Below are 7,978 nucleotides of genomic sequence, written 5' to 3'. Positions count from 1 at the left end.
CCTCAAATACACTTTGAAACTTCTTCTTTAGATTAGATTTGAGTTCACGTTGGCAAATCACAGCAAGCTCATCTGAATCTAGAAATAACACAGAGGATATTAATATTACGTCTGTTTTAATGCCTACAGTATTGTAAGACGGTTATAACGTTTTACATTATAATAATTTATTCTCTTAACTGACTGTATAAATGTGTAAATGTTTTCATAATGCATTACAGACTGTTGTGACTGATTATATTATTATTGGTATTATTGATGGTATTATTAATGTTCTCTCTCTCTCTCTAAATGAATCACCACAACACATCCCTGCTGCTACTTGATGAGGTCACTAGGTGTTGTGTTAAGGATAGAGGTCGACCGATTAATCGGAATGGCCGATTAATTAGGGCCGATTTCAAGTTTTCATAACAATCGGAAATCGGTATTTTGGACACCGATGTTTTATTTTTTTATTCTTTATTTAACAAGTCAGTTAAGAACACATTCTTATTTTCAATGACGGTGGGTTAACTGCCTTGTTCAAGGGCAGAATGACAGATTTTCACCTTGTCAGCTCGGGGGATCCAATATTGCCACCTTCAGGTTAACTAGTCCAACGCTATTACAACCTGCCTGCCTCTCGTTGCACTCCTCAAGGAGACTGCCTGTTACGCGAATGCAGCAAGCCAAGGTAAGTTGCTAGCTAGCATTAAACTTATCTTATAAAAAACAATCAATCATAATCACTAGTTAACTACACATGGTTGATGATATTACTAGAATATTATCTAGCGTGTCCTGCGTTGCATATAATCTGACTGAGCATACAAGCATACAAGTATCTAAGTATCTGACTGAGCGGTGGTAGGCAGAAGCAGGCGCGTAAACATTCATTCAAACAGCACTTTCGTGCGTTTTGCCAGCGTTTTGCCTTCATTGTGTATCAAGCATTATGACTTCAAGCCTATCAGCTGTCTATGACTTCAAGCCTATCAACTCCCGAGATGAGGCTGGTGTAACCGAAGTGAAATGGCTAGCTAGTTAGCGCGCGCTAATAGCGTTTCAAACGTCACTCGCTCTGAGCCTTGGAGTGGTTGTTCCCCTTGCTCTGCATGGGTAATGCTGCTTCGAGGGTGGCTGTTGTCGTTGTGTTCCTGGTTCGAGCCCAGGGAGGAGCGAGGAGAGGCACGGAAGCTATACTGTTACACTGGCAATACTAAAGTGCCTATAAGAACATCCAATAGTCAAAGGTTAATGAAATACAAATGGTATAGAGGGAAATAGTCCTATAATTCCTATAATAACTACAACCTAAAACTTCTTATCTGGGAATATTGAAGACTCATGTTAAAAGGAACCACCAGCTTTCATATGTTCTCATGTTCTGAGCAAGGAACTTAAACGTTAGCTTTTTTACATGGCACATATTGCACTTTTACTTTCTTCTCCAACACTTTCATTTTGCATTATTTCAACCAAATTGAACATGTTTCATTATTTATTTGAGGCTAAATTGATTTTATTGATGGATTATATTAAGTTAAAATAAGTGTTCATTCAGTATTGTTGTAATTGTCATTATTACATGAGTACATTGTAAAAAAATTGGCCGATTAATCGGTATCGGCTTTTTTGGTCGTCCAATAATCGGTATCGGTATCTGCATTGATAAATCCTAATCGGTCGACCTCTAGTTAAGGCTGCTACAATATCATTGAGTTACACAGCTACTTTAGCTGTACTTTAGCTACAGCTTTTAAATGTTATAAAACACCATTCAACATGAGGTAGACAGATCTTACATTTCTCCAGTGTGTCAGCAAGCTCCTTCTGGTTCATTTTCCTCAGGACGTGCAGTGTGATCTTCAGAGCCCCCTCTCTGGCACTGCTCTCCTGCTTCTCATCTTCAGCATCCACCACTTCCTTATCCTGATTCTGACTCTCAAAGCCTTCTGGGAGTTCTGGACTAAGAATCCTCTTGAACATCTTCAGCTCGTTCTTTACAAATGTCATAATTTTCTCCTCAAGCATCTGGAATAAATTAAGTAAATAAGTTAAGCAAAAGAATAAACACTTTCTCATTAACACATTAATTAATGATTGACAGATCAACTTTACTTGGGGTAAACAAAAACAAATGTACATAACAGGACCACATACACTGAATATGGAGGCCAGGTCTGTTTGATGACTCTGGGAAGACTGACCACTGAGAATCTCTGACTCTGATCTCTCCTGTTGGTTTCTGTGGACAAAACATGAGATTACATCTCCTCATCCAGGGAGTACACACACACACACACACACACACACACACACACACACACACACACACACACACACACACACATACACACATACACACATACACACATACACACACACACACACACACACACACACACACACACACACACACACACACACACAGAGAGAATGTTGTGTTTGTTTAATATTGTTTTAGGACTAGTACTATGGAAATGGAAAAAAGGATTAGCCTATGGATTATGAAGACAACGAAATAAATGGGAAAATGGGAGAGGAGAAATGACTAGAGACAGTGTTGTTTAACTCACTGACAAAGACCCATGAGTTCTTCTTACCTTTGTTCAGTAGAAAAGTCTCCCTCTCTAAACTCTATAGGTTGACGCATAGACCGGTCACTCTTCATGGACACACAGCTGGGTACAGGGGAGGATGTTCTCTTCCGCTTGATTGGCCTTCAACACAACAGAGACAAACATTACATCTCTCATCTACTCTGAGCTCAGATGGGGAAACATAAGAAGACTTTCATTCCAAAACGCTATATATCACTTTTCAGAAATGTTGGTAAATTCGATTTTATTGTTTGAAGAAATTATGAAAGAGATTGGTGATTTTTCACTATCTAATCATGGCATGGGTATGTTCAATGACAGACATGTATTTTTTTTAAACTATCACTTGATGGCTACATTTCAGAGACAAATAATCATGTTTTTTTGCAAAATTCTGTATCTGCCTCACTCTCGCTAGGTTTTACACAGTAATAATATATATCTGTCTCACTCTCAGAGAAATCAGTAGTACTGCTAGGTTTTACACAGTAATAATATATATCTACCTCACTCTCAGAGAAATCAGTAGTACTGCTAGGTTTTACACAGTAATAATATATATCTGCCTCACTCAGAGAAATCAGTAGTACTGCTAGGTTTTACACAGTAATAATATATATATGCCTCACTCAGTGAAATCAGTAGTACTGCTAGGTTTTACACAGTAATAATATATATCTGCCTCACTCAGAGAAATCAGTAGTACTGCTAGGTTTTACACAGTAATAATATATATCTGCCTCACTCAGAGAAATCAGTAGTACTGCTAGGTTTTACACAGTAATAATATATATCTGCCTCACTCAGAGAAATCAGTAGTACTGCTAGGTTTTACACAGTAATAATATATATCTGCCTCACTCAGAGAAATCAGTAGTACTGCTAGGTTTTACACAGTAATAATATATATCTGCCTCACTCTCAGAGAAATCAGTAGTACTGCTAGGTTTTACACAGCAATAATATATATCTGCCTCACTCAGAGAAATCAGTAGTACTGCTAGGTTTTACACAGTAATAATATATATCTGCCTCACTCAGAGAAATCAGTAGTACTGCTAGGTTTTACACAGTAATAATATATATCTGCCTCACTCAGAGAAATCAGTAGTACTGCTAGGTTTTACACAGTAATAATATATATCTGCCTCACTCAGAGAAATCAGTAGTACTGCTAGGTTTTACACAGTAATAATATATATCTGCCTCACTCAGAGAAATCAGTAGTACTGCTAGGTTTTACACAGTAATAATATATATCTGCCTCACTCAGAGAAATCAGTAGTACTGCTAGGTTTTACACAGTAATAATATATATCTGCCTCACTCTCAGAGAAATCAGTAGTACTGCTAGGTTTTACACAGTAATAATATATATCTGCCTCACTCAGAGAAATCAGTAGTACTGCTAGGTTTTACACAGTAATAATATATATCTGCCTCACTCAGAGAAATCAGTAGTACTGCTAGGTTTTACACAGTAATAATATATATCTGCCTCACTCAGAGAAATCAGTAGTACTGCTAGGTTTTAAACAGTAATAATATATATCTGCCTCACTCTCAGAGAAATCAGTAGTACTGCTAGGTTTTACACAGTAATAATATATATCTGCCCCACTCTCAGAGAAATCAGTAGTACTGCTAGGTTTTATACAGTAATAATATATATCTGCCTTACTCTCAGAGAAATCAGTAGTACTGCTAGGTTTTATACAGTAATAATATATATCTGCCTCACTCTCAGAGAAATCAGTAGTACTGCTAGGTTTTACACAGTAATAATATATATATCTTCCTCACTCAGAGAAATCAGTAGTACTGCTAGGTTTTACACAGTAATAATATATATATCTGCCTCACTCAGAGAAATCAGTAGTACTGCTAGGTTTTACACAGTAATAATATATATCTGCCTCACTCAGAGAAATCAGTAGTACTGCTAGGTTTTACACAGTAATAATATATATCTGCCTCACTCAGAGAAATCAGTAGTACTGCTAGGTTTTACACAGTAATAATATATATCTGCCTCACTCAGAGAAATCAGTAGTACTGCTAGGTTTTACACAGTAATAATATATATCTGCCTCACTCAGAGAAATCAGTAGTACTGCTAGGTTTTACACAGTAATAATATATATCTGCCTCACTCTCAGAGAAATCAGTAGTACTGCTAGGTTTTACACAGTAATAATATATATCTGCCTCACTCAGAGAAATCAGTAGTACTGCTAGGTTTTACACAGTAATAATATATATCTGCCTCACTCAGAGAAATCAGTAGTACTGCTAGGTTTTACACAGTAATAATATATATCTGCCTCACTCAGAGAAATCAGTAGTACTGCTAGGTTTTACACAGTAATAATATATATCTGCCTCACTCAGAGAAATCAGTAGTACTGCTAGGTTTTACACAGTAATAATATATATCTGCCTCACTCAGAGAAATCAGTAGTACTGCTAGGTTTTACACAGTAATAATATATATCTGCCTCACTCAGAGAAATCAGTAGTACTGCTAGGTTTTACACAGTAATAATATATATCTGCCTCACTCTCAGAGAAATCAGTAGTACTGCTAGGTTTTACACAGTAATAATATATATCTGCCTCACTCAGAGAAATCAGTAGTACTGCTAGGTTTTATACAGTAATAATATATATCTGCCTCACTCTCAGAGAAATCAGTAGTACTGCTAGGTTTTACACAGTAATAATATATATCTGCCTCACTCTCAGAGAAATCAGTAGTACTGCTAGGTTTTACACAGTAATAATATATATATCTGCCTCACTCTGAGAAATCAGTAGTACTGCTAGGTTTTACACAGTAATAATATATATCTGCCTCACTCAGAGAAATCAGTAGTACTGCTAGGTTTTACACAGTAATAATATATATCTGCCTCACTCAGAGAAATCAGTAGTACTGCTAGGTTTTACACAGTAATAATATATATCTGCCTCACTCAGAGAAATCAGTAGTACTGCTAGGTTTTACACAGTAATAATATATATCTGCCTCACTCTCAGAGAAATCAGTAGTACTGCTAGGTTTTACACAGTAATAATATATATCTGCCTCACTCAGAGAAATCAGTAGAACTGCTAGGTTTTATACAGTAATAATATATATCTGCCTCACTCAGAGAAATCAGTAGTACTGCTAGGTTTTACACAGTAATAATATATATCTGCCTCACTCTCAGAGAAATCAGTAGTACTGATAGGTTTTACACAGTCAAATGTGACCAACTGTGTCGATTCGTTCGCCAAATTTGAAAAGGTGTTTTTTACATTGGATAAAAGTAGAGACCCAGGGCTAGAAAATAGTATATCATACACTACAGTTGAGGAACAATGGGAAAGTCATTCTTCTTTGAACATTGATAAACTTGTAACCTCACTTTTGAGAAAATGTCCTTTGAATATTTTGGTACCTACTGGAGAGCTCTTCTTTGTCTACAGGGCTGTTACTTTGGCAGATAATGTCACCCATCTAAATAAATAGATTTATTTTATTTGTTATAATTTATTCAAATACATTTTTATTAGTCACATGCGCCGAATACAAAAAGGTGTAGATCTTACAGTGAAATGCTTAGTGCCCCTAACCAACAATGCAGAAAAATACAGATAAGAATAAGAGATAAAAGTGATTAAAGAGCAGCAGTAAAATAACAACAGTGAGACTATATACAGGGGGGGGGGGGGGGGGGGTACCGATAAAGAGTCAATGTGCGGGGGCACCGGTTATTTGATGTAATATTGACATGTAGGTAGAGTTATTAAAGTGACTATGCATAGATGACAACAGAGAGTAGCAGCGATGTAAAAGGGGGGGGGCAATGCAAATGGTCTGGATAGCCATTTGACTAGATGTTCAGGAGTCAATGCTGTATGTATTTTAATTATGTATAACAAGTGATACCATGTATAACTGCATAGCATTTTGTCTTCATTTTGGCAGATTAACTCATGCTTATTTCTGAAGAGAAACTCAGGCTGGAGTTGGAGCTGTGGCTGAAAGGTGGCTGGTTTGAATCCCTGGCCGGGCGCTGGAAAAAACAGGCGGAATTGATCTGACCACTGGAGGGCTGCTGGGTTCACATCCTCAAAACATTCACCTTTCGTTGATCAGAACTCTAGAGGTTCATCTTCACTGAACCCAAAAATATATATAACTTTTAGTGAGTCCATATATTAAGGAAGTGATAGAAGCCTTTTTGGTTCTATAAGGAACCTTCTTTTCTAAGAGTGTATAATAAACACGTTTTTCTTTTGATTATTTAATTATCTACATCATGTTATTTCAAGTTCTCCCTTTGGAGCGCAACATCATATTGTTAATAAATAATCCTAAATTGGGCATGGCTATAAATTGGTCAATTGAAGGCATCTAGTTGCGTAATATGTGTTTGATGAAAATTAACATTTTAGGCAACATTATTGGCAAGGGACTTGATGCTACTATGCCAAAGCTATTTAGAGTTGTTAAACGGGTGTGAAGAGTGTGTTGATATAACGGTAATATTGTCAAAATTCTTATGGAACAACAATCAGAATTGGTAAAAACAATATGCATTCCATTATATTAGGCAATAATTAAGAGTAGGCAAAGTGGTCGTTTTGTGTGAAAATTCTATCAAATGTCTTACATTGCAACGAGTACAGTCAGGGTGCCGTGGAACCTCTGCAGTACCTCCACAGACCCCGGACTGAGAACCCTGCAGTACCTCCACAGACCCCGGATTGAGAACCTCTGCAGTACCTCCACAGACCCCAGATTGAGAACCCCTGCAGTACCTCCACAGACCCCGGATTGAGAACCCCTGCAGTACCTCCACAGACCCCGGATTGAGAACCCCTGCAGTACCTCCACAGACCCCGGATTGAGAACCCCTGCAGTACCTCCACAGACCCCGGATTGAGAACCCCTGCAGTACCTCCACAGACCCCGGATTGAGAACCCCTGCAGTACCTCCACAGACCCCGGATTGAGAAGACCGGGGTCTGTGGAGAACCCCTGATTTAGCAGATGGTCTTATCCAGAGAGATTTACAGTAAGTGCATTCATCTTAAGATAGCTATTTATTTTGGAAATAAACTTAATAAATTCTTCATAAAATTGTCATCTTACCTCTTAGCTTTGGTGTCATGTCCCCCAGAGAGATGCATTTTAGAGGCAGGGCCCCCCTCCTCTCTCTCCCCAGAGAGACTCATTTTAGAGGCAGGGCCCCCCTCCTCTCTCTCCCCAGAGAGACTCATTTTAGAGCATTGGCCCCTAAACAGAGATCCAACATGTTGGTTGTGGTTAACACAGTGACAAGTCATTCTTGAATGTCACTTGTTCTCATTTATCTTTGAGAAATAAAACATTTACTAAC

At 37.8% G+C, this 7,978-nt stretch overlaps 1 long non-coding RNA gene across 1 annotated transcript; it reads right to left on the bottom strand.

Annotated features, from left to right (window-relative positions):
• Window positions 1–2,184: 2,184 nt before the first annotated feature.
• LOC120037646 lies at window positions 2,185–7,770 on the bottom strand. The gene is made up of 3 exons (XR_005474838.1): window positions 7,732–7,770; window positions 2,589–2,705; window positions 2,185–2,230 (listed from the first exon to the last, which is right to left on the bottom strand). It is a non-coding gene; the product is annotated as an uncharacterized LOC120037646 (long non-coding RNA).
• Between the last annotated feature and the right edge of the window lie 208 nt (window positions 7,771–7,978).

This window comes from Salvelinus namaycush, unplaced genomic scaffold (assembly GCF_016432855.1).
Source record: "Salvelinus namaycush isolate Seneca unplaced genomic scaffold, SaNama_1.0 Scaffold18, whole genome shotgun sequence".
NCBI lineage: Eukaryota > Metazoa > Chordata > Actinopteri > Salmoniformes > Salmonidae > Salvelinus > Salvelinus namaycush.
Note: the sequence above shows the minus strand (reverse complement) of the source record. Positions and strands in the feature narration are given on the sequence as shown.